The sequence below is a fragment of the Bos indicus genome, chromosome 2 (assembly GCF_029378745.1).
Source record: "Bos indicus isolate NIAB-ARS_2022 breed Sahiwal x Tharparkar chromosome 2, NIAB-ARS_B.indTharparkar_mat_pri_1.0, whole genome shotgun sequence".
Taxonomy (NCBI): Eukaryota; Metazoa; Chordata; class Mammalia; order Artiodactyla; family Bovidae; genus Bos; species Bos indicus.
The window spans coordinates 51,722,506-51,749,876 of record NC_091761.1 but is presented as its reverse complement, the minus strand read 5'-3'; the positions used below and the strand labels follow the sequence as shown (position 1 = coordinate 51,749,876).

The 27,371-nt window shown below is 36.9% G+C and overlaps 1 long non-coding RNA gene across 1 annotated transcript in view; it reads left to right on the top strand.

The window, feature by feature from the left end:
- The first annotated feature begins 323 nt into the window (after positions 1-323).
- LOC139176391 (uncharacterized) overlaps positions 324-27,371 on the top strand; it is a 70,424-nt gene continuing 43,376 nt past the window's right edge. The window contains exon 1 of the long non-coding RNA XR_011560816.1: positions 324-5,774. This is a non-coding gene — a long non-coding RNA (uncharacterized lncRNA). The remainder of the gene's footprint in view (positions 5,775-27,371) is intronic.

The following is a 27,371-nucleotide window of genomic DNA, read 5'->3' as shown; positions in this document are numbered from 1 at the left end:
AAAACAAAGCAATGGAATATTCAGGATAACACTCTATATATTGCATAGATTTCATATATTTGATTTTATTACACAGAGTATAATGCTTAATTAGGTTATACTAATAATGCCTCCAAAGAAGGCATTCTGGCCTAATGGGTACACAAAAATGTGAAACGTCATGTATGAAACGAGATGCCATTCCAGGTTCAGTGCATGATGCTGGATGCTTGGGGCTGGTGCACTGGGACGACCCAGAGGGATGGTGTGGGGAGGGAGGAGGGAGGAGGGTTCAGGATGGGGAACACATGTATACTAATTAAATAATTTTCTATTAAAGAAAAAAAAAATCCCTACCTCATCATGTACTTAATGATATGCCAAACCAACATATTGGGAACCTAACATAAGCCAATAGGCTTTTTATTTAAAAGATTGTATCCTTCAATGTTAAGTACTTTTGTTTTCTTCAGATGAAAGCCATATTTACTTATGGAACAAAGTAGAAGGCACAAGAATGTGAATTTTCTTATGTCTGTCACAGAAATTTAAATTTCATCATGCAATTAAAGTTGGTTCAGATTGAACAAGAGGGCATTGTTTGTTTTTAAATTCAAAATACAAAGATATCTCTTTATCTCAGATCATTGGCTTTTCTTTTAATCCTGAAGTAATATTTAATGTTCGCCTTAACTTTGAATTTCTTATTTGTCCTCATAGAAATATGGTCTATATTTAAATTAATTATCATTTTGCCAACATAGGACTGTATAGTCAAAGCGATGATTTTTCCAGTAGTCATGTACGGATGTGAGAATTGGACCTTACAGAAGGCTGAGCACTGAACAGTCGATGCTTTCCAACCGTGGTGCTGGAGAAGACTCTTGAGAGTCTCTTGGGCAGCAAGGAGATCAAACCAGTCAATCCTACAGGAAATTAACCCTGAATATTCACTGGATGGAGTGATGCTGAGGCTAAAGCTCCAATACTTTGGCCACGATGCAAAAAGCCAACTCACTGGAAAAGACCCTGGTGGTGGGAAAGATTGAGGGCAGGATGAGAAGGAGGCGACAGAAGATGAGATTGTTGGATGGCATAATCAACTCAATGGACATGAATTTGGGTGAACTCAGGGAGATAGTGAAGGACAGGAAAGCCTGGCATCCTGCAGTCCATTGAATCACAAAGAGTCAGACATGACTGGGTGATTGAACAATAACAATAATTTGTAAGTCTGTCCAGAGAGAAATTCTTGATTTAATTCCCAATTAAACTTTCTAATTTTCCCTTGTTTGAACAATATCGACTCTAACGTCACTGCTGCATAATTCTTAGAGATTTCCTCTCAACTAGATAATTCCCAAGAATAAACTGTGATATATTTTAGTAAGAGAAGAAACACAATTGTGATGTTTGTCTTGAGAGCTTCATAATGTAGAAACACTACAATTGACTGGCTCGCAATTTAGGACTACTTCAAAATGAAATTCTGAGCATCATAGTCATTTAGCCCAGAACAGCAGAGGAAATTAAAAATTATGTTACACTATATACAGTACTTTCTTGTGGGCATTTGGGGAAAAAAAGTATTCTAAATCTAGTGAGATATTTATTAAAAGGCTACCATACAGCCAAGAAAATAAGGTAGATTTTATTTAAAGATCTGGAGAGTGTTTTTTAGGAGTAGTCATGAATACTTTTTGGATTGCACGTACATGGTTCACCAAACTAACCAGTCTACTTGGCTTACTTATTGCTACTCAGCACATTGTCAATTTGGAGTTCCTTTTCTCTAAAGATGGTCAGACCCATTACACTTGATTGAAAATACTTGCTGAACTTGGAATGTGAGACAATCAACATGTTTGTCTCACATATCTTTCTATTTTTTATTTTGGAAAATGAAATTTGAAACTCAAATCTGAACCATTTTGGATTATCTTTTAAAGAATATTTGCTTAATCTGCCCAAATAATTTGTGAGCATTGTGGTGGTGGTGGGGTTTTATACATTGTACACCTTTGGATCCCTTGATAGCAGTAAATACTTTTGTTGAGAAATAAAAGTAGATTTATTAAAGTAGACGTAAGCAGACTTAACCTCTGATCTTTTTCTTCCTAGCTGTGGGACTATGGACAAGTTACTCAATCTCTCTAAGCCTCTAAGCCTGTAAAATGGGAATGCTCATAATATTGGGCTATAGGTAGGATTAAGTGAGATTATAAACTGGAAACAGTGCCTGGAATTTTGTCAGTAGGAGATATTGGTAAAAATCACAGGTATTGTTATCACTACTATTGTTTCCATTAATACTATACAATATATTTTATTGCTGATTCTCCATGAATGTGTTGTTAAATTATAATGCTGCTGCTGCTGCTAAGCCACTTCAGTCATGTCTAAATCTGTGACCTCATGGACTGTCCATGGGATTCTCCAGGCAAGAATACTGGAATGGGTTGCCATTTCCTTCTCCATGGGATCTTCCCAACCCAGGAATCAAACCCAGGTCTCCCACATTGCAGGCAGACTCTTTACTGTCTGAGCCACCAGGGAAGCTAAATCATATTGATACTTAGGCAAATGCAGGGTTTGGTGCATAAAGTAAGAAAAGGATGAGATCATGGTCATCATTCACTAATTTATTATGTCCCCATATCCTGGAAACACAGGAAATTTACAGAAATATTACATAAATGTAATCCAGATATGGTTGACCCATTCAGCTCTTGTGCAGTGTCCATTTTGAAGGAGACCTCAGTCCTTGACTAATTTCTCTCAAACTAGTTTGAACTTTACAGAGCTTTGGAGGCAACACAGCATTTTATGGAAAATTTCATATATGGGGGGAGGCATGTTTGTTGACAATTTATATTGACATCACTAAGCAACAGGTGAAAAAATGCCCTTCAGACATCTTTGTTCTTCCCAGAAACAGCTTCCTCATCTCCTCTCAGTTTGGAACCCTCTTTTCCTCAAATCTACTCTCTTGCCATAAGAAATTCAGCTCTTTTTAAAGTGCATACGCCCATCCCAGTGCACCAGCCCTGAGCATCCTGTATCCTGCATCAAACCTGGAATGGCGGTTCATTTCATATATGATATTATACATGTTTCGATGCCATTCTCCCAAACCATCCCATGCTCGCCCTCTCCCACAGAGTCCAAAGGACTGTTCTATACATCTGTGTCTCTTTTGCTGTCTCGCATACAGGGTTATTGTTACCGTCTTTCTAAATTCCATATATATGCGTTAGTATACTGTATTGGTGAGAGAATTGGGAGGGGGGTTCAGGATGGAGAACATGTGTACACCTGTGCCGGATTCATGTTGATGTATGGCAAAACCAATACAATATTGTAAAGTAATTAGCCTCCAATTAAAATAAATAAATTTATATTTTAAAAAAGTGCATACGCCCAAATCATTCACAAAGTCTGCAATTAACTGATTTAACTCTCTTTAGAAAATGTTTATAGATCAACTGTGGTTTTCCAAATACAGATGTGTGGGTCTCACACCTCTCTTACAGGTGCTACGTAAGAGAGAGGGCAACCAAGTATTCCTTCCACAAAGACTAGATCTTCTTGGGAGGATATTCTGATATTAAGAAAGTTGAAATTCCCTACTTGTCATGACTTACAGAGAGTATTGTCTGAAAATATTTGTGTAATATGTATCAAGAATTTATTCTTTACAAACCACTGGATAGGTAAAGCAAGATGGCTAAACGTGTCTGTCCTCTTGTCTGAGGAGAGACAGACACATAATTAAAAAATACCAAGAAGGGCTGATTTCAGCAAATAGTTTTAGGCTTGGATATGGATACAAGAGAAAGAAATTAATCTTACAGGATGATTCTAGGAAATCATAGTTTTGTTTGAAAGTTTCTCTATCCTAAAGGACTGGTTTGAATTTTGATTTGTGAATGTTGGAGTCAAAATGTATTACATAGAGACAGTTACTTATGCAAAGGCAGAGATAATTATTCAAAGAAGGTCATTTCAGAGAAACTGCAGGGACTTTATGGAATGGAGAAACAGGAGACACAAAGAAGATCTGGAGAAGCCTTGGGATAAAATCATGGAAGCTTAGGGGAGCTGAGTCATGAAAAGAAACTGCTGTTTTTGTATCACTTTATGACAAGTGGGTTAGAGAAAAATCTGCAGCCAACAATTCAGGTTAGTAATTAAATAAAAGCTAATTTTTTCTGAATTGTTATTCTGTTTTTGAGCTATGCCTATGATTTGGTTTAATCCTCACAACACTGTATAATTTCCATCTTACTGAACCTGAGACATAGAAAGGAAATTTTTTCACTAGCACACAGTAAATGCCCAAACTGTGGTTCAAACTTAGGATTTCCTGATTCAAAATTTTTGGTTTATATTTTTCCCTTATCAGAAAGGAATTGCAATTCATCATACAGAAGTAATGTGATTCTTCACATGAACAACTAGAAGTGAAAAGAGAGGAGATTGATTTTAAAAATAGCATAAAGGGAGATACTGTAGATTTGTAACATTGACTAAATGAGAAGAATGAGAGAAAGCAAGAGACTTGTGGGCAAGAAGAGAGAAGAAGGGCACCATTGCCACATGTGCCCAAGTCAGGAGGAATGCCTTGGCCAGGAATCTGAATCTGGAATTCATTCTTAGAAGGGGATGATTGGAATGGTTTGAGGGCATAATGTGTTGCTGAGGGTGAGACTATTAATACATATGAAGGATGCATGGAAGAGGGACATAAAAGAAGGAAAATGAAGCAATGTCTTCTAGAGCCAGAAGAGAAATCAGTTAGGACAGGGCAAGAGATGGAAGCACATCAATAAAGAAATGATGGGTTGTTAATAAGCATGGAAAATATAGAAAATGCTGCAAAGTGGCCAAGTGCTTCTGAACTGGGCAACCTAGGGGAAATCAAGTCATATCTTGAAGCTGAAATTTCCCCAAGTAGCTGTTAAAAAATCTTGTTAAAGAAAAGATGGTTGTGAGGATAAATGTGCCAACAGACACACGCAAAATGCTCAGTGCAGTGCCAGACACAAAGTTCGTGATCGGTGAACTCAGCTATCAGTATCACCGTCATCAACATGTTGATAAAAGTTAAAAGAGGCGCTTAGATTTGATGACTCATAGGTTTTTGGTGATAGTTTAAGTAAATGGTTTCCATACTTTGTGGGGCAGAAACAGATTACAAGAGTTTGAGAAGAGTAGAAGTAGAGAAAGAAACCCTAAATTATTTTTTAAAAGCTTGGCAGCAAATGTGAGGGTAGAAGGCAATGACTCAGTGGGGGTTTGTGTTGAGGATGTGTTTTTCTAGGATTTGAGTATGCTTTTACTCTGAGAGGAAGGAGGCAGTGGAAAGGGAGGCGATGAGAATAACTGAGAAGAATAAGCTTTCAAATAGAAATGCAGGAAGTGGTCCATTTGAAGGGATGTCAACTTTAGCAACCTCATAACAGAATTATTTGACAATGCATGTTTTACATGCACAGGTGGGATGAGTTTCAGAGTATTATGATGGAGTGTAGCCTCATTCAGTGATTCATTTGTACAACTCAGTTTCCTATGTGGAAATCCTATGAGTAAATTTCATAACTAAAGCAGTGACTGAGGGTTTTTTTTTTTTTTAGTTCTTTAAATATCAGTGATGCTGAGAAGAGGTCTCAACATATTAAAGATAGACTCCTGATGGATCTTGCAAGAACATCACTGATTTGACTGTTGAGAGAGAGATTAAGAGAGAGAGAGAGAAATATCTCATTTCTTCCCTTGTGCCAAAGGACATGAGAGTGAGTAAATCTTCACAGGGTATGAGATTGCAATAAAGATATGTGCAAATTTAGATGGAAATTAGGCATGTTCCCAGGGCTCCTGGAAAATTGCCAGCATAGTGCTCAAGACATTGCCTTTATAGACTATGTATATATTTATTTCTTTGTAAATCCAGTCTATAGAGTTTTCTGTTTATGATTGTTCCCAAGGACATTCTTTCTCCAAGCATTTCTCTAAGCAGATACTCACTCAAAGCCAGTTTTCAAACCATATCAAATATAATCAGTGTTTTCTGTGAATTTCTCTCTCACTGATATTACTGTTTTGTTTATTACAATTTCTGTTGTGCAATAATCATAGTAAAGACTAATCAAAGATGCATAGGCATATGTATGTGTAGGGGGTTAATTCCAAATATCGGAAATTAACAATATTAATTACTATTTCTCCTGTCCATCAAACATACTTTAAATTTACTCTCAAAACATTTTCTGCTTTATGTTACAGTTTAATTCCTCAATGTTCTTTACATCCTAAGTATTTATAGCTTAAGTAGTTTCTGTAAAGCACATTATGATAGTATAAATTGAAATGCAGGCTATTAATTACTGAAAAGATCAATGCTATAACTTTCAAAATACTTAATCATATCAATCTATTTTTCTTATGTTTTCATTTTACAAATTTCAAAATCATATGCTGAAGTTAAGAATCTTATACAGTTCTGAATTAAAGAGGTTACAATGAATTATAGTTTTCCTGAAAGACACAAATATGCTTAAATCAGTGACTTGTGATTTTTTTTGGTAATTTTCTATCTTTATGCATTATTCTAAGTTTCTTTAAAGTAATGCAAGTTCTGAATATAAAGACTTATTATCTGGAAAAAAATAAGTCATTTTGAGACTCAATCATCATAAAACTTAAGAATAGTTTTGGATATATTTAAACTCTTACGAATTTACTAAATACATGAAGTAAATAATTGGGCCAACTTAATATATGTTTTTTGTCTTTGTAATTCTACCATATTCCTCAGAATGAAATAACTTTGGGTGCAACAGTTATTTTTAATTTATACTTTATGTCAATTTTATTAAATATTTATATTTCATGCTGAGTCATTTCAGTCGTGTCTGACTCTGCGACCCCGTGGAACATAGTCCTCCAGGCTCCTCTGTGCATGGGATTCTTCAGGTAAAATACTAGAGTGGGTTGCCTTGCCTGCCTCCAGGGGATCTTCCCAACCCAGGTTTCAAACCTGCATCTCTCATGTCTTTATGTTTCCTGCATTGGCAGGGGGTTCTTTACCACTAGTGCCAGCTGGGAAGCTACCCAATTAATATTATAAGTTTTTCATAAAATAAATTGGGTGCTCTCCATATGGATTTTATATTCCTAATTTCTGAACTGATGGCATATTTTAGAGAATAAAGAAAGCATGCCAGTTGGAGAATTGGTAAAAAGGTTATTTTTAAACCAGAGAATCAACCCTGGGCTGGAAGTCCACTGGTTCTTTTGGTTCCCATAATCAGCCAAGGACTTCAGGCAAGAGTGGGAACTTATTCCTAAATGGGCAGAGGAACATCTGTCTTGGATCCTCTACTCAGAGGTTTTCGCTCAGAATCCAGCAAGAGTTTGTAAAAGTATTTTGAGTAACGTTAAGAACATGCATTTTTAACTCAAATTAATAACATTTTATTATATCTTTCTAACTTCTCTCTTGAAATAATGTTTTTACTCTCGATTTTCTAGAATGTTTTAAAGTAAAGGTTAGGTACTCATACTGATTCTATTTTCTGAGACATTGGAGATATTTTGTCCCTTCAAGATTTTGGTTTAATGATTATATAAATTGAAATGGTAATAAACTGTACTTATATTTAGTTTACTGGTGCTATTAGTTTAGCCCAAGCAATTAGTCATCCATCTTATGTAGTTTCAATGCAAGAAATTCAATGAGAAGTTTAAAAACAGACTTTTTGAATGGATGTGTTAGAACCTATTCTCAGTTCCCATTTTTAGGTCAAGGTGCTTCACTGAGATGATGTCTGGTGGTAAAGTTATGTTGTTTAGTGATTTGGAAGGTGACTTGGCAATAAATTTGGGTCAGGTATAAGCCTAAAACAGAAAAATAAGGATCACTGGGCAACAACAGCATAACAAACCAGAAGACTAGATATCAACAAAGTACTTGGAGCAGCATGTTGGCAATTGCATGGTGCACTTCTGCTATGATGGCCTTCTTTCTTCCATTTCTCAGTTCTCATCTCTCCCTTCCTTGAACATGCAAGTGAGCACCATTCTTCCTGAGACAGGCTTTCCATTTCTAGATCTCTTCCTCTCCAGTTTTTATTTGTATTAGTGGTAGATTGGTGTATATGGTTTAAAGCATCAAATAGTTCAAGTTTGTTAAGGGTGCTCTGATCCACTGTCTCATTTTTGTCTCCTAGAAGCAGTGAATTTCCACTCTATTATAATCTCTGTGTTTTAAATAATATACTCATTTATTGCTCAAATGTTCAGCTCTAGACACTTGCTTCTCAATTTTCCTTGAAAATGAGATGTGGCTCTCTTTTTTCCTTACCATTCTCCCCTTTCCACATGAAAATCTTGGTTCTTCCTATCCTATATTCAAATTTCATTTTATTTTAAATATTTTTGGCCTTGCTGCATGGCATGTGAGTTCTTAGGTTCCTGACCAGTATCAAACTAGTGCCTCCTGCATTGGAAGAGTAGACTCTTAACTATGTACTGTTTATATTATTTCAGTTACATAAATGCTACTCACATCTGAACCATATAAACATAATATTTATATATATATGAATCTTTCCTCCCCCCCTTTTTTTTCTTCTGTTTAGTTTTCCATGATTAAATAATTATCACTATTTCTATTTCAAATTCATTTCCTGAAATCTCCTCCTAGTATGTTAAGAGTATCAGGAATGTTCTTAGTGCCACCTCCTCTAACCTCTTCCTACCTGGGTAGGTTACCTGGTACTTAGTGCATAGGAGTTACCCTTTACCTATCTGATTGTGTTGCCCATCTCAAGTGTGTTTTCAGTTCCACATTTTCCCCTGCCAATATATTCCTGCATTTTGTTGAAGCGTATCCTCTAAGAGTTAAGAAAAAAAAAAATGCATAGGAGAAAATGGTGTCTGAGAGTATTCATGTATGAAAATGTCTTTATGTAAGGAATATTTTGATATATTCTAGGTTAGATAAATCACTTTATTTTAGGATTTTTACAGTTTTGTTCTGCTTTCATTTTTCAGCTTTGCTATTTATCCAAACTTATTTAAATTGCTTCTTTGTTTCTTCTTCTTAGAAGTATGTAAGAGTTCCCTTTTACTCTCCGTATTCTGATATTTCATGGTGGTTTGCTGCTGCTGCTGCTGCTAAGTTGCTTCAGTCATGTCCAACTCTGTGCGACCCCAGAGACGGCAGCCCACCAGGCTCCCCCGTCCCTGGGATTCTCCAGGCCAGAATTCTGGAGTGGGTTGCCATTTTCTTCTCCAATGCATGAAAGTGAAAAGTGAAAGTGAAGTCGCTCAGTCGTGTCTGACTGTTTGTGACCCCAGGGACTGTAGCCTACCAGGCTCCTCCGTCCATGGGATTCTTCAGGCAGGAGTACTAGAGTGGGGTGCTAGTGCCTTCTCCGTCATGGTGGTTTACTCACTGTGTATTTCATGACATCTTCTATCATAAGCTTTTAGTATATTCCTTCAATCTAGAAACTTATGGCTTCCCTAAATTAATATTTTCTTGAACTACTTTTTGGATTCCTTTCCCCCTTTGTTCTCTCTTTCTCTCAACTCCAATTATTTGGTCTATGCAGTGTGGATCATCCATACTGACTCTCTTTTTTTTTTTTTTTTCTCAATTATTTTTTTGTCCTTTTCTTTATTTTCTGAGAGGTTTCCTTAACTTTGTCTTCTATACCTCTTCAAGTTTTAATTTCGGCTTTCATATTTTTAATTTTTAAGACTACTTTTTCTATGAATGCTCCTTTTTAGTAGATTCTTATTCTTCTTTCACAAATGTAATAACTCCTTTTATAGCTTATAAAGTATTAATTGAAGCTTTTGTGGGGGTATTTTTTTTTTTCTCTTGCATAAGATATGTTTCTTCAAATGACTCTGTCTCCCTTCTCTGGGTTGTTTATATCTTTCTCTTGTTTGCATATTTCTTAAGGTGCTGCTGCTGCTGCTAAGTTGCTTTAGTCATGTCCGATTCTGTGTGACCCCATAGACGGTAGCCCACCAGGCTCCCCTGTCCCTGGGATTCTCCAGGCAAGAACACTGGAGTGGGTTGCCACTTCCTTCTCCAATGCATGAAAGTGAAAAGTGAAAGTGAAGTCACTCAGTCATCTATTAATATTTAAGAATAGGTCACTAAAAAGTTTCTAGGAGGCTTTGAGTATGTGAATAGGTCTGTTGACTGTGGTTCCCTCTGTAAGGTTATCTAACTAGGGAATTTCACTGGGAAACATTTAATGTCAGAATCTTTGGGTCTTCTCTTGGATTGGTATATTTCCCAGAAAGATAACTCCTAGTCTCTTGCCTAGAAAATAGAGGAGTGATTGCCAGCATTTGGGGAAGCAGAGGACCATCCCCTAATGACAACATACTTGTCTCAGTCATCCAGGCTTAAAACTTTAAAACTCTTCGAAACAATTATTCTTCCTTAATTCATAATTCCAAATTAAAAGTCGTATCTTATCTTCCCACTATATTGCATGATATTTGTTAGCTGCTGCTGCTGCTAAGTCGCTTCAGTCGTGTATGACTCTGTGCAACCCCAGAGATGGCAGCCCACCAGGCTCCCCTGTCCCTGGGATTCTCCAGGCAAGAACACTGGAGTGGGTTGCCATTTCCTTCTCCAATGCATGAAAGTGAAAAGTGAAAGTGAAGTTGCTCAGTTGTGTTCGACTCCTAGCGATCCCATGGACTGTAGCCTACCAGGCTCCTCCATCCATGGGAATTTTCAGGCAAGAGTACTGGAGTGGGGTGCCATTGCCTTCTCCAATATTTGTTAGCAGGACCCCAAAATTAGAGCAACATGGCAGAGTGGTTAAAAGCATGGAATGCAGAACTGGGCTTGAATCTTTGTTCTGTCATTTGTTAGCTGTGTGACATCTTTAATACTTTTATCATTTCCAAATCTCAGTTTTCAGAACCTCCTGGGATTTCTTCAACTTAAAAACTAACATTATACAACGTTTTTTTCTAAACAAGGAAATTTTCTTCATATAGTTTATAATTTCAAAGTTTTAGATTCCTATATTTTAAAACTTAAGCACTTTTGGAAATTCTCTGGTGGTCCAGTGGTTAGGACTCAGAGCTTTGAATGCCAAGGCTGCAGGTTTAATCCCTAGTCTGGGAACTAAGATTCTGCAAGTCATGTGGCATGGGAAAAAAATTAGACTCAAAATTCATCTTCCGTTTTGATGTAGCACAAATCATTTTTCCCTTAATACTTGTGGTAACCATATTTTTAAAAATTTAGAATGTACAGTTTTCTCACTCTGTGAATAAATCAACCTTTGCTTTTAAATATTCTAATCATTTATGGGTATTTCTTTGAATTTCCAAGGTTGTTATGAACTACTTAGAAAATGTTTTTCTTTGGATTACATTTATCTCCTATAACATTGCTTTTAATAATGTTAGTGACCTACATAATGGAGTTTTTCACATGGTCCATAGTTATTCACTTTACTCTTTCTTAACAACTCTGAAACCTTTCTGATGAATTAAGTTATAGGAACTGGTGTCTAGTATGCATATAAACTTCAGCTGTTCCATTCATCAGCACTTAGAAGTAACAGTAATTAGAGTGAAATTGCAGTCTATGGGCAAGTGGTAGGTGTGACCCATCATTAATGGAAGAAGTATGTATGGAGTAGTGTCAACAGTAAGGGAAGTTTGTGCAGAGAGAATGTTTTGTCTTCAAAAAAGATTCAGGAATTGGTTATCATGTTCTGTTTCTTTTGTAAACAGGCCATATTGAAAGAAGGTATCATTATGTAAAAGCATTTGAGAGCAGACGGTTCAAGAGTGAATTGTGGCTGAGGGATTGCTTTCACAATAGCACCAGTAAAAAGGCCCTTTTCATTTGAGTCAATGGGAGTTTGAAATGTGTGATGAAAGAATTGTTATTATTTTTTTTAATGGCAAGTAGGATACTATATATTGTTTCTTTGTGTTTCACAGCATTGTGAGAATTGGTGGTTTTAAAAACCTCTCTCCAAAGATGTCTAAGATGATCTGAATTTGACTGTGGTCAGGGAAAGTTTTCTGAGGTTAGATTGCTATTTAGAAATAGACTTTCACCTTTATTTATTAATTTTTAAAACTCTCACATGCTTTGTAAATAAACTTTTTTTGAGATTATACTTTCAGTGCTTCAGAATTCATTTGCTAATTGATACACATGGAAACACAAGACTTTAGCTCTTATTTTATTTGTGGTTAGAATGTGAAGAGCTATGCTCTACAGTGAAGATAATACTGGTTCCTCTTACCTGTGATGTAAAAGCACTTTATTTTTCTGGAGACAAAGCAACAATTACATATTTGAAAGACCTTCCTTTTGTATTATCTTTCTTGTTTGCTTAGCAAAGTAGTACATTTTCCAGTTCTAATAATTTTCCTAATATAAAGTGTGGTTTATTCTAAAGACCATAAATATATAAAATGACAAAGACTATCAGCTCATAAGCCAAAATACACTGGAGTTGATTTAGCATAAATGAATGTATGAAATTGTAGAGAACAGTCGTCTAGTAAAGGGTAATATGCTCAGATCTGTGCAGCAGGCCTTTCACCCGTATTACCTCAAGGTGATTCTCCCACTCAATAAGTACTAGTTTTGATGGCAGGTCTGTGTCCCTGTGTGATTTATACCTTGAACTCTCTTGCTTAAGATGGCTACTCACCTGGGCTTCCTAGGTGGCTCAGTGGTGAAGAATCTACCGGCTAATATAGGATTTAGGAGATGTGGGTTCAATCCCTGGGTTGGGAAGAACCTCTGGAGAAGGAAATGACAACCCACTCCAGTATTCTTGCCTGGAAAATTCCATGAACAGAGGAGCCTGGTGGACTATAGTTCATGGGGTGGCAAAGAGTCGGACTCGACTGAGTGACTGAGCTCGCAAAAAGGAAGAGCCTCCTTAAACAGAGTGTGGTAGAAGTAACAACATTTTTGTTTGCTTCTTTTTATGTTTTAAGGCTCTTGTAAGAGTGGAAAATTCTTCATTTACTGGTGGCTCAGTTGGTAAAGACTATGCCTGCAATGTGGGAGACCGGGTCTGATCCCTGGGTTGGGTAGATCCCCTGAAGAAGGAAATGGCAATCCACTCCAATATTCTTGCTTGGAGAATTCAATGGGTAGGGCTCCTCTGTGGTCGCAAAGAGTCAGACATGACTGAGCAACTAACACTTTCATTTTCACGCACATTCACATACTCAAATATATGTATGGATAGATGCATAGATGTCTATCTGTCCATGCATTGGTATCTATTTATGTATCTAGGTATGTAGATATGGTATTTATCCATCTATTGACATATATATATATGAACATAAGTTTATATTTAATAACCATTTCTCTATATATCTTTGTGCGGATTTTTTTTTTTTTTTGGTTTAAAAATAACCTGGTATATACTTCTCAATGTATTTCTTTTTCTCCACATGTTTTTTTTTCTTTCTCATAAAATTATATACATAAGATGTATATACAGTATAATTATATAACTGATCAATCAGTTCAGTTCAGTTCAGTCACTCAGTTCTGTCCAACTCTTTGTGACCTCGTAAATTGCAGCATGCCAGGCCTCCCTGTCCATCACCAACTCCCGGAGTTCACTCAAACTCATGTCCATCGAGTTGGTGATGCCATCCAGCCATCTCATCCTCTGTCGTCCCCTTCTCCTCCTGCCCCCAATCCCTCCCAGCATCAGAGTCTTTTCCAGTGAGTCAACTCTTCACATGAGGTGGCCAAAGTACTGGAGTTTCAGCTTTAGCATCATTCCTTCCAAAGAACACCCAGGACTGATCTCCTTCAGAATGGGCTGATTGGATCTCCTTGCAGTCCAAGGGACTCTCAAGAGTCTTCTCAAACACCACAGTTCAAAAGCATCAATTCTTTGGTGCTCAGCTTTCTTCACAGTCCAACTCTCACATCCATATATGACTACTGGAAAAACCATAGCCTTTACTAGATAGAGTTTTGTTGGCAAAGTAATGTCTCTGCTTTTGAATATGCTATCTAGGTTGGTCATAACTTTCCTTCCAAGAAGGAAGCGTCTTTTAATTTCATGGCTGCAGTCACCATCTGCAGTGATTTTGGAGCCCAATAAAAGAGTCGCCAGTCCAGGTTCGATGCACGATACTGGATGCTTGGGGCTGGTGCACTGGGACGACCCAGAGGGATGGTATGGGGAGGGAGGAGGGAGGAGGGTTCAGGATGGGGAACACATGTATACCTGTGGCAGATTCATTTCGATATTTGGCAAAACCAATACAATATTGTAAAGTTTAAAAAATAAAAAATAAAATAAAGTCTGACACTGTTTCCACTGTTTCCCCATCTATTTCCCATGAAGTGATGGGACCAGATGCCATGATCTTTGTTTTCTGAATGTTGAGCTTTAAGCCAACTTTTTCACTCTTGTCTTTCACTTTCATCAAGAGGCTTTTTAGTTCCTCTTCACTTTCTGCCATAAGGGTGGTGTCATCTGCATATCTGAGGTTATTGATATTTCTCCCAGCAATCTTGATTCCACCTTGTGTTTCTTCCAGCCCAGCGTTTCTCATGATGTACTCTGCATATAAGTTAAATAAGCAGGGTGACAATATACAGCCTTGACGTACTTCTTTTCCTATCTGGAACCAGTCTGTCAATAGATACAATTTTTATTTTATAACAATGAAATCATATTATGTTTATTTCTTTGCATAACATTTTACCAAAATCCCTGTAAGATAACCAGTATAGCTCTAACTAGTTATTTTAAAAAGTTGCATATTGTTCCATGAAAAAAGTGAACCACAATTTATTTCGCCATCACTCTTAATCATAGTCATTCATCTGACTCCCAAGCAACCTTAGTTTCAGCTGTTACAAATAATATCTTGTCACACATACTTCGAAATATTGTTGATTTTATTTCTACAGGACAGATTGGAAAGATTGGAATTCCTAGTTGAAGTATAAATGTATATTTTAATTTTAAGCATAAAAATTAAAATTTCTAGAGGGATTACACTTACTTTTTTGAGTGTTTGCCATTCTGTTGGGTACAAAGTGATATCTCATTACTAAAGACTTTAATATGCATTTCCTTAATTGTCAGTTTGAAAAATAATACATATATACACATATATAGGTCATGAGTCAGGGATTTTGACAATGGAAATGTATTTCCATAGTAGGGGTAGGAGTATCCTCTATGATATCATCAATAATTCCTGACTCACGACATTTATCCCCTTGTGTCAACTTTTCACTTAGTGCATTGGATTTAGTTATCAGTTAGTTATCAGCTTCTAACAGGTAGAATACAGAAGAGGTAATGGGACATCACTTCTGAGATAAGGTTAAAAAAAATGCTGGCAGATTTTCTTCTTGAGTACTCTCTCTTGCTCACTCCATGCTGTTCACGATGTGGGAAGTCATCTGCAATGTCATGAGGCAGCATAGAGAGGTCCAAGTGTCGAGGGAAGGAAGCCTGCTGAAAACCATGTAAGGACATTTGAAAACAGCTCTGATGCTGCTGCTGCTGCTAAGTTGCTTCAGTCGTGTCCAACTCTGTGTGACCCCAGAGACGGCAGCCCACCAGGCTCCCCTGTCCCTGGGATTCTCCAGGCAAGAACACTGGAGTGGGTTGCCATTTCCTTCTCCAATGCATGAAAGTGAAAAGTGAAAGTGAAGTCGCTCAGTCGTGTCCGACTCCTATCGACCCCATGAATTGCAGCCTACCAGGCTCCTCTGTCCATGGGATTTTCCAGGCAAGAGTACTGGAGTGGGGTGCCATTGCCTTCTGAAAGCAGCTCTCCTCCGACTAATTCAGACTTCATGAGTCTATAGTGGCCCAGCTTAACTGCAACTTTAGGAGAGATTTAGAGTAAAAGAGCCAAGCTAAGGTGCTCCCCGATCACTGACTCCTAGGAACTGTGAAGAAATAAATATTTGCTAAATTCCTAACTTTGGGAGACAATTTGTTATGCAACAATAGATAACTACTACACATAAGGTTCTTATACTGTTCTCATCAGTTTATAACTGCTACATTCTGATTGTATACCTACAACCTTTTATAATCTTTGTAGACGTTTCTTCCCTGTTCTAACATGTGCACGTTGCTTTATGCTATCTTTTGCTACAGAACTTAAGTCTGCATAGCAAATGTTTTCTCTTTCCCCCTTTTTGACCTTTTGGCCTAACACTAGGTAAAATACATGACATTCTAAATTTTTTCTATGATTATTGTTGTTTTATATTTTACTCAAATCTTTAATTCATGTGAAATTTATTTTATAAAACATGACTGACATGTTATATCTCCTGAAGAATTCCTTTAAGTTGGTTAAGTTTTTTTTTTTTATGATTTCTGGGTTTTTGTATCCCTTTTCTATATTTTGAGATATTTCCTGTACTTGATTTTTCAGGAAAATTAGTCAAGTCTCATCAGTAACATATTCATCTTCAATTTATATATTACATTTTAAAATTTGATAACCATATTTTCTGTTTGGGTTGGTTTTTCCTAATGTTGTGATTGAATCATTTTATGTATTTGAATCATTTTACAATTTGTTTTGTGTCAATTAAATCTATTGATTTCTATCTGCAGTTCTGTTTTACTAGGGACTGTCTAGTCTGGATCTTCTGCTTCTTCTCCCCCTTTAGTTGCTGGTCCCAGAGGAACACTGCAATTTTTCCTTGCCAGCTTATTGTACTTCATACTCTGTGGTGCCAGCTTAATTTTTGGCAGCCTTGTGTAGTAGCAATCCCCCACATGATGGAAAAATTTGTAGTCCACATCTGCAAGTGTGTGGTGTTCTGCTGGTGAATGCTGTTCTCCTTTAGGGTATCAAAGAGAAGCCTCTTCATTCCTAGTATCTCAGAAGTTTGGACTCGTAGACTCAGTGGTAGGAAGAACTCAGTTTAGCAACTCTTGATTTCTTTTCATTCGGGGAACCACCCTGCTATGATCATTTTTTTTCTCCCTGAGGTACACAGATCTTTTATACCTGGAGAAGTGACATGCCTGCTGGGCCTGGCAGCTGCTCAGTTCTGGAATACTAGTTGATGTTTTGATTAGAGTAGGGGAGATTACATCAATAATGTATGTCAGATGTCGTCTTCCCAGATTTTCTCACTGCAGTCCTAACTCACCATGATATGATTTTCGTGTAGTTCATATTACCAAGAAGTTCAAAATAATAAAATTGAAATTGTTCACATTAAGCATAAGAACAAATCAAGATATGTGATTTGTGACTCCTGAATCTGGGAAATTATAAATGCCAAGTGTGTATTCCACTGAAATGGAGAAGGGAATCAGAATTAGAACTGAAAAACTTAGGCTTCCTTTTTCAAATTTAAATTATAGTATTTTCTAAAGAAGTGTGCCTTTGGGAGGGGGCTGGATTTTATTGTTTTAGTCATCTACAAGAGATTTTAAAGAGTATGCTTAAAGAAAAAAAATAATAAAAAATATAAAATGACCTAATAAGTTTGAGGAAACTGTGATATAATTTCCATGGATCTATTACAAAATGACAAACAACAATAAAGCAAAGTTCAAACTTTAAGTGAAAGTGAACTTCACTGCAAGTAATTTTATTCAGTTATTCTTTAAACTGACAATTCAATTGAGATGATATATTTCATCAACAACTTAATTATGTCCTCTATTATATATATGTGTGTGTGTGTACACATATACATATATGTTTCAGATTAATCCTCTTGTGAGTATTCTACTAATAAATATAAATGACTTACTAGATGAATAATACTAAAACATGCATGTAGGGTAGGACTTCCCAGGTGGTTCAGTGGTAAAGAATCTGCCTGCAAATGCAGGAGACGAAAAGATCATGGGTTCAATTCCTGGGTTGGGGAGATCCGCTGGAGGAGAGAGCATGGCAATCCATTCCAGTATCCTTGCCTAGAGAATCCCCATGGACAGAGGAGCCTGGTGGACTGTAGTCCGTGGGGTCACAAAGAGTCAGACATGACTGAAGTGAATTAGTGCACATAACACACACAAGTTAGTCCTACGGTTATTGATGCAGTGTAAGTGTACAAAGATCACAATTAGTAAATATGATGAATACTGTGGTATATTTCACAATTAGAGTAATTTCAAAATAATCACAGAATCATGAATAAAGGGAAACCCAGATTGACAAAATCAGTCTGTTCTTTTAGGTGAATTACCAGCCCAGAAGACAATCCTCTAGGCTAGAGGATTATGTGGGGCCAGGTGATGACTCTGCTCATGGAGTAAATTGGGACTTGAGAAACAAAACAAAACAAAGAAATGCTGTTTCTATAAGTAGCATTTTTGGAGATTAAAAAATAGGAAATATTTTAAAGTGATTTAAGTTGGCAATTTAGGTGCTACAATCAGGGAAATGGTAGCTAATGTATTTTAAATAGAGAAATATGGGTCTCATAAATTTTGCTGTGTCTTAGAAATGTTTACAGTTGTTTTATCTTCTTGATATATTGGCATTTGCATAAATATGTAGAGTGCTTCTTTGTCTCTTATAAAAATCTTTGACTTAAAGTCTTCTTTTTGATGTTAGTATGGATACTCCTGCTCTCTTTTGGGTACTACTTGTATGTACTATCTTTTTCTATCCTTTCATTTTCAACATATTTTTTGTCTTTGGATTTAAAGTGAGTTACTTGTAAATAGCAGATATTTGGATCAAGCTTTTATTTTTATTTATTCATTACTCCAATTCCTGTATTTTAATTGGTGAATTAATTCCATGTACATTTAAAGTGATGACTTAAAATGAAAGACTTCTGACAATTTTAAATTTATTTTTTTACATGTTTTATATGTTTTTTGTTCCTCAATACCTCTATTCTGAATGGTCTAGTGGTTTTCCCTACTTTGTTCAATTTTAGTCTGATTTGGCAATAAGGAGTTCATGATCTGAGCCACAATCAGCTCCCAGTCTTATCTTTTCTGACTGTATAGAGCTTCTCCATCTTTGGCTGCAAAGAATATAATCAATCTGATTTCTATATTGATCATTTGGTGATGTCCATGTGTAGAGTCTCCTCTTGTATTGTTGAAAAAGGGTGTTTGCTATGTCCAGTGCATTCTCTTGGCAAAACTCTATAAGCCTTTGCCCTGCTAAATTCTGTACTCCAAGGCCAAATTTGCCTGTTACTCCAGGTATTTCTTGACTTCCTACTTTTGCATTCCAGCCCCCTATAAAAAAAAGGACATTTTTTGGGGGTGTTAGTTCTAAAAGGTCTTGTAGGTCTTCATAGAACCATTCAACTTCAGCTTCTTCAGCATTACTGGTCAGGGCATAGACAAAGAATAAGATCATGGCATCCAGTCCCATCACTTCATGGCAAATAGATGGGGAAATAATGGAAACAGTGACAGACTATATTTGGGGGGGGTGCTCCAAAAATCACTGCAAATGGTGACTGCAGCCATGAAATTAAAAGATGCTTGCTCCTTGAAAGAAAAGTTATGACCAACTTAGACAGCATATTAAAAAGCAGAGACATTACTTTGCTGACAAAGTCCCTCTAGTCAAAGCTATGGTTTTTCCAGTAATCATGTATGGATGTGAGAGTTGGACTATGAAGAATACTGAGCACCAAAGAATTGATGCTTTTGAACTGTGGTGTTGGAAAAGACTCTTGAGAGTCCCTTGGACTGCAAGGAGATCCAACTGGTCCATCCTAACAGAAATCAGTCCTGAATATTCATTGGAAGGACTGATGTTGAAGCTGAAACTCCCATACTTTGGCCACCTGATGCAAAGAACTGACTCATTTGAAAAGACCCTGATGCTGGAAAAGATTGAAGGCAGGAGGAGAAGGGTATGACAGAGGATGAGATGGTTGGATGGCATCACCGACTCAATGGACATGAATTTAAGTAACCTCCAGGAGTTGGTGATGGACAGGGAAGCCTGGCATGCTGCAGTCCACGGGGTCTCAAAGAGTCGGTCATGAATGAGTGACTGAACTGAACTGAACTGAACCTCTATTCTGCCTTCTCTGTTTAGTTGGTTTTATCCTAGTGTTCTAATTCCCTCCTTACTTCATTTTCTGTATTTCTTTTTGTTATTTTCTTAGTGGCTACTTCTGATAATAATATTAACCTTCTAAATGTCTAGCAATTTAATTTGAATCAATGCCAATGTAGCTTTAGTAGTATAGAAAAACTTCTCCTTTGCTGTTCTGTCTCCAACCGTTTCAGTTTGTTGTTGTCCCAGATGACTTCTTTTTAAACCATGTGCCATTAACTTAGATTTCTAATTACTTTTCTATGCATTTATGTTTTATATCACATTTTTTTTAAAAAGGAGCTGCAAACAAAAAATAAGATAATGCTGACTTTTATATTTTCCTATGAAGTTACCTTTACTAAAGTTATCTCTTTGTATGGTTTTGAGCTACAGAAGAACTATACAAAAAAGATCTTCATGACCCAGATAATCATGATGGTGTGATCACTAACCTAGAGTCAGACATCCTGGAATGTGAAGTCAAGTGGGCCTTAGGAAGCATCTCTACGAACAAAGCTAGTGGAGGTGATGGAATTCCAGTTGAGCTATTTCAAATCCTAATGATGATGTTGTGAAAGTGCTGCACTCAGTATGTCAGCAAATTTGGGAAACTCAGCAGTGGCCACAGGACTGGAAAAGGTCAGTTTTCTTTCTAATCCCAAAGAAAGGCAATTCCAAAGAATGCTCAAACTACTGCACAATTGCAGTCATCTCATACGCTAGTAAAGTAATACTCAAAGTTCTCCAAGTGGAGCTTGAACAGTACATGAACTGTGAACTTCCAGATGTTCAAGCTGGATTTAGAAAAGGCAGAGGAACCAGAGATCAAATTGCCAACATCTGTTGGATCATCAAAAAAGCAAGAGAGTTCCAGAGAAACATCTATTTCTGTTTTATTGACTATGCCAAAGCCTTTGACTGTGTGGATCACAATAAACTGTGGAAAATTCTGAAAGAGATGGGAATACCAGACCACCTGACCTGCCTCTTGAGAAATCTGTACGCAGGTCAGGAAGCAACAGTTAGAAATGGACATGGAACAACAGACTGGTTCCAAATAGGAAAAGGGGTATGTAAAGGCTGTATATTGTCACCCTGCTTATTTAACTTATATGCAGAGTACATCATGAGAAATGCTAGACTGGATGAAGTACAAGCTGGAATCAAGATTGCTGGGAGAAATATCAATAACCTCAGATATGCAGATGACACCAGCCTTATGGCAGAAAGTGAAGAAGAACTAAAGAGCCTCTTGATGACAATGAAAGAGGAGAGTGAAAAAGTTGACTTAAAGCTCAACATTCAGAAAACTAAGATCATGGAGTCTGGTCCCATCACTTCATGCAAATAGATGGGGAAACAGTGGAAACAGTGGCTTACTTTATTTTTCTGGGCTCCAAAATCACTGCAGATGGTGACTGAAGCCATGAAATTAAAAGGTGCTTACTCCTTGGAAGAAAAGTTATGACCAACCTAGACAGCATATTAAAAGCAGAGACATTACTTTGCCAACAAAGGTCTGTCTAGTCAAGGCTATGGTTCTTCCAGTAGTCATGTATGAATGTGAGAGTTGGACTATAAAGAAAGCTGAGCACCGAAGAATTGATGTTTTTGAACTGTGTTGTTGGAAGACTCTTGAGAGTCCCTTGAACTTCCAGGAGATCCAACCCGTCCATCCTAAAGGAAATCAGTCCTGAATATTCATTGGAAGGACTGATGTTGAAGTGAAATTCCAATATTTTGGCCACCTGATGTGGAGAGCTGACTCATTTGAAAAGACCCTGATGCTGGGAAAGATTGAGGGCAGGAGGAGAAGGGGACAACAGAGAATGAGATGGTTGGATGGCATGAGTTTGAGTTGGTGATGGCCAGGGAGGCCTGGCATGCTGCAGGCCCTGGAATTGCAAAGACTCAGACACAACTGAGCAACTGAACTGAACAGATGGCTTTGAGCTGCTGTCTAATGTCTTTTAATTTCAGCCTGAAAAGTTCACTTTGACATTTCTTGTAACTTCTGTGACCCCCAGCTTCTGTTTATATGGAAATGTCTTGATTTCTCCTTCATTTTTAAAGAATAGTTTTGCTAGACACAGAATTATTGGTTGATAGGGTTTTCTTTTTTCCCTTTAATCACTTTAATGTGTCATCCCCCTGCATTCTGGCTTCCATGATTTCTGAGAAATTGCTGTTAAACTTACTGAAGATACATTATATAAGAGGAGTTGTATCTCTGTCTTGATGCTTTCGAGAGTCTTTCTTTGTCTTTCAACATTTTGATTATGTGTGTGTGGATCTCTTTGTGTTTCTTCTGGTTAGAGTTGGTAGAGCTTTTCGGATGTGTAGATCCAACACCAAATTGGTTATTTGTTGTTGTTGTTTTGTTTTTAGCCATTGTTTCTTTAAATATTCTCTCTGTCCCTTTCTTCTTTTTTTCTGGACTATAATATTGTTTATATTGATGTACTTGAGGGTACTTCACTGGTATTGTAGGATCTGATCTTGTCCCTTCATTTATTTCTCCTCTGTTCATCAGACTAGATAAATTCAAATGGCATATATTCAAGTTTAGTGAATCTTCTGCCTGCTCAAATGTATGTTGAAGCACTCTAGAGAATTTTACATTTCAGCTATTGTAGTTTGTAGCCTCAGAATTTCTATTTGAATCCTATTGGTGTTCATTTCTTGTTGATATTCTCTATTTGTTGAGCTATCATTTTCTCTTTAATTATTTGATCTTTTTTTTTTTTTTTTTTTAAACTCTTTGAGCATATTAAAGACAGCTGATTTAAAGTCCCTGGTTGGATGCTTACTCTCTGGGGTTCCCAGGTATCAGTTCAGTTCAGTCACTCAGTCATTTCTGACTCTGCAACCCCATGAATCGCAGCATGCCAGGCCTCCCTGTCCATCACTAACTCCCGGAGTCCACCCAAACCCATGTCCATTGTGTTGGTGGTGCCATCCAACCATCTCATCCTCTGTTGTCCCCTTCTCCTCCTGCCCTCAATCTTTCCCAGCATCAGGGTCTTTTTAAATGAGTCAGCTTTCTGCATCAAGTGGCCAAAGTATTGGAGTTTCAGCTTCAATATCAGTCCCTCCAATGAACACCCAGGACTGATCTCCTTTCGGATGGACTGGTTGGATCTCCTTGCAGTCCAAGGGACTCTCAAGAGTCTTCTCCAACACCACAGTTCAAAAGCATCAATTCTTTGGCACTCAGCTTTCTTTATAGTCCAACTCTCACATTCATACATGACTACTGGAAGAACCATAGCCTTGACTAGACAGACCTTTGTTGGCAAAGTAATGTCTCTGCTTTTAATATGCTGTCTAGGTTGGTCATAACTTTCCTTCCAAGGAGCAAGCATCTTTTAATTTCATGGCTTCAGTCACCATCTGCAGTGATTTTGGAGCCCAGAAAAATAAAGTCTGACACTGTTTCCACTGTTTCCCCATCTATTTGCATGAAGTGATTGGACCAGATGCCATGATCTTAGTTTTCTGAATGTTGAGCTTTAAGCCAACTTTTTCACTCTCCTGTTTCACTGTCATCAAGAGGCTTTTTAGTTCTTCTTCACTTTCTGCCATAAGGCTGGTGTCATCTGCATATCTGAGGTTATTGATATTTCTCCCTGCAATCTTGATTCCAGTATGTGCTTCCTCCAGCCCAGCATTTCTCATGATGTACTCTGCATATAAGTTAAATAAGCAGGGTGACAATATACAGTCTTGATCTTGACATACTCCTTTTCCTATTTGGAACCAGTCTGTTGTTCCATGTCCATTTCTAACTGTTGCTTCCTGACCTGCATGCAGATTTCTCAAGAGGCAGGTCAGGTGGTCTGGTGTTCCCATCTCTTTCAGAATTTTCCACAGTTTATTGTGATCCACACAGTCAAAGGCTTTGGTTTCTACTAAATTCTTTCCATCCTAAAAATAAGTTATACTTTCCTATTTCTTTGCATGTCTCCTAATGTTTACTTGAAAACTGGGCATTTTGCATATCATAAAGCAGTAACTGTGGGAATCAGAAATTAATCCCTCCCCGGAGTCTGCTGTTGTGACTTGTGGACCACAGTTGTCTATTTGTTTTGTAATATTTCCAAACTACTCTTGCAAAGATTCTATCCTTTATTATGTGTGGTCATGTAAGTCTCTGTTACATTATCTCAGCAATTAGCAGTAACCTGATTGGAATATCCTAAATGCCAAAATGTAGTAGCTTCTTTGTTCATTAATCACTCCTCAATTATTGTAAAATTTCCTATTAGTATCCAGAGTTTCAAAGAGTTAATTCTGTAAATTTTTGCCAGCCTAATGATTGCTTCTATAGGGGAATGGATCTATGGAACTTCTTTCTTTGCTCCTACTAGTGATATTACTCCTTAGCAGCATTATTTTGTTCTCTTTGGGGGAAAATGAATTAGGTGCTACAACTTTATTTACTCATATTCTTCTTTGTTATTACTATATAAATTTTTAGAAAATTTTCTCTTATGATTTCAAAGATACATAGGCTCAAGATGAACATGTAGATGTAAAATAAAAGTCACTGTTTTAGACTCTGTAAACTATTGTTATTTCCATAGGTGTAATATTTATGCTAATTAAAAAAATTTAAAGGAAATTGTCATCTTAGAATTAAGTTTAGTGATTTCCTTTCTTATACTAACAAAAACACGATTTGGAATCATCGTAGGAATAGCCCTTTGCTTAATTTCTTTTCCTGCTTGTTTTGGGAATGGTACTCACTAGTCTTAAAAAAATTTTTAGAGTAGCTTTATTCAAGTCTTCATTCATCTATCAAATGCACTCATTTCCAATAATTGAGTTTAGTAATATGAATTATTTTGTTTATTGCTGATATTCCAATAGTTTTTAATGATTATGGAGTTAAAAACTACTTTCTCTCTATAAACTGTAGTTTTACTATAATATCTATGTAACTAAAGAAATAGACTAGTATATTTGTCAAAACTAAAGAAATAGACTAGTATATTTTTCAAAATTAAAGAAAGGGTTTTGCAAAATATCTCACATAAGTTATGAATCTTATGAAAGTTCTGTTTCTAAAGAAAAATGTTCAAACTCAATCCATGATATATATCAATATCCTGCTTCACAAAAAATATATAATATTTTAAAAAAGTGAGATAAATCTTTATAAAAAACAATTAAATTTTTGTTTCTCTCTACCCTAAAAATGCCTTAGGGAGAGCCAACTTAATTTTAAATAGTTGACTTATTTTATTTTTATACACATCAATTATATTATATTTATATGTGAAAATATGATAATGATTAATAAACTGCCATGAAATATTCTGTTGGTGCTTTTGAATAGTGTATCTTTAATGTGGCAGCTCTTAACAGTTAAAGGAACTTTGACAGTTAAGTAATCCCTTCACCACTTAAGTAAAACAGGATTTTATTATTAAGTACATTGCCTGGAAATGGTGTGTCTTTTTCATTCACACTATAAACAGTTTTGTTAGATTGGTAATCCTGCTTGTCAGATTTGTTCACTGTTTGATATTAATCAGTAGGTTTATAAAAGGTACAGCACTGGACTGCAATGAACAGAAAATGCATTATAAATAATGTTTCCATAAATCACAGAGAGTCAGACACCTCTAAGTCTGAGGTATACAGAATATTTTGACATTTCGTGGGTGGTTTGATAGTTTGCTACCAAACTAAAAGTTTAATAGCAAAGCTACTGTCCATTTCATTACAAAAAGTTCATGGGATATCATTTTTTGGAATATTTAATATTAACTTTTTCAAGTTTGTATCCTTCTAAAATATGCACAATAAAATGCAGTAATTACATCATAAATTATATACTTTAGATCATAAACAGTTATATCACATATCTGATTCTTCTTTAAATTTCTTTCTATAGTTCAGAAAGCTTTCGACATCACTTACCTAAATAGTCCACTGTGTAGTTAGAAGTTTTATTCACAAAATGTAATTTTTTAAACTTTCAAATGTTGGGGCTGATTTGGAAGTGGTTTTACAATTTTTTAGGAACTCAGGTCTTTGAATATATACTATTCAGGGGTTTGTTATGAGGAATCATTAAATTAACAGCTGCTGCTGCTGTTGCTAAGTCGTTTCAGTTGTGTCCGACTCTGTGCAGCCCCAGAGATGGCAGCCCACCAGGCTCCCCTGTCCCTGGGATTCTCCAGACAAGAACACTGGAGTGGGTTGCCATTTCCTTCTCCAGTGCATGAAAGTGAAAAGTGAAAGTGAAGTCACTCAGTCGTGTCTGACTCTTAGCGACCCCATGGACTGCAGCCCACCAGGCTCCTTGGTCCATGGGATTTTCCAGGCAAGAGTACTGGAGTGGGGTGCCATTGCCTTCTCTGAAATTAACAGCTAGTTAGGATAAAATGATGTAAAATGACTCAGGATAATCCTGTATAATTCCTGGGTGAACATATAAGTATTTTGCTGGTTTGGCAAATAGATCTTTATTTCCAAAATATGTAGATTACAGAAATTAATATATACATATTGACCAGAAGCAATTTGGCCTAAAATGTTCTTTGACTTCTCAGTGTTTCCTGGCTCCTTCCAAGCCTTCCAGCTTTCCCTGTGGCTATCTGCTCCTCATGCTCATAGTTTTAAGGGGCTGGCAAGTTTGAAATATTCTCCATGCTTAGCTAGTGTTTCCAAGTTGCACAAGACTATTATTTGAATTATTATCTGAATTCTTCTCTCCTTGCCACTCTCTTGTTTCTGTCTTTGAGCCCTGAATCTTAATATTTCCCTCCCAGATGAGAGTTTGCTCTGATGTGGCATTGGCAGATTTCAGCAAATGTTGGAGGGCAGTGGGGAGCTCAGAGAAACAGAGAGAAGAAATCATGTCCATTTTTAACAGGAGTCAAAACTACTTAGTCCTGAGTCTACAGTAGGAACAGAGTCTCGAATCTGTTATTTAAGATCTGTTTACAATTGTAGTCATGTATGGATGTGAGAGTTGGACTATAAAGAAAGCTGAGCGCTGAAGAATTGATGCTTTTGAACTGTGGTGTTGGAGAAGACTCTTGAGAGTCCCTTGGACTGCAAGGAGATCCAACCAGTCCATCCGAAAGGAGATCAGTCCTGGGTGTTCATTGGAGGGACTGATGTTGAAGCTGAAACTCCAATACTTTGGCCACTTGATGCGGAGAGCTGACTCATTTGAAAAGACCCTGATGCTGGGAAAGATTGAGAGCAGGAGGAGAAGGGGATGACAGAGGATGAGATGGTTGGATGGCATCACCGACACAATGGACATGGGTTTGGGTGGACTGTGGGAATTGGTGATGGAC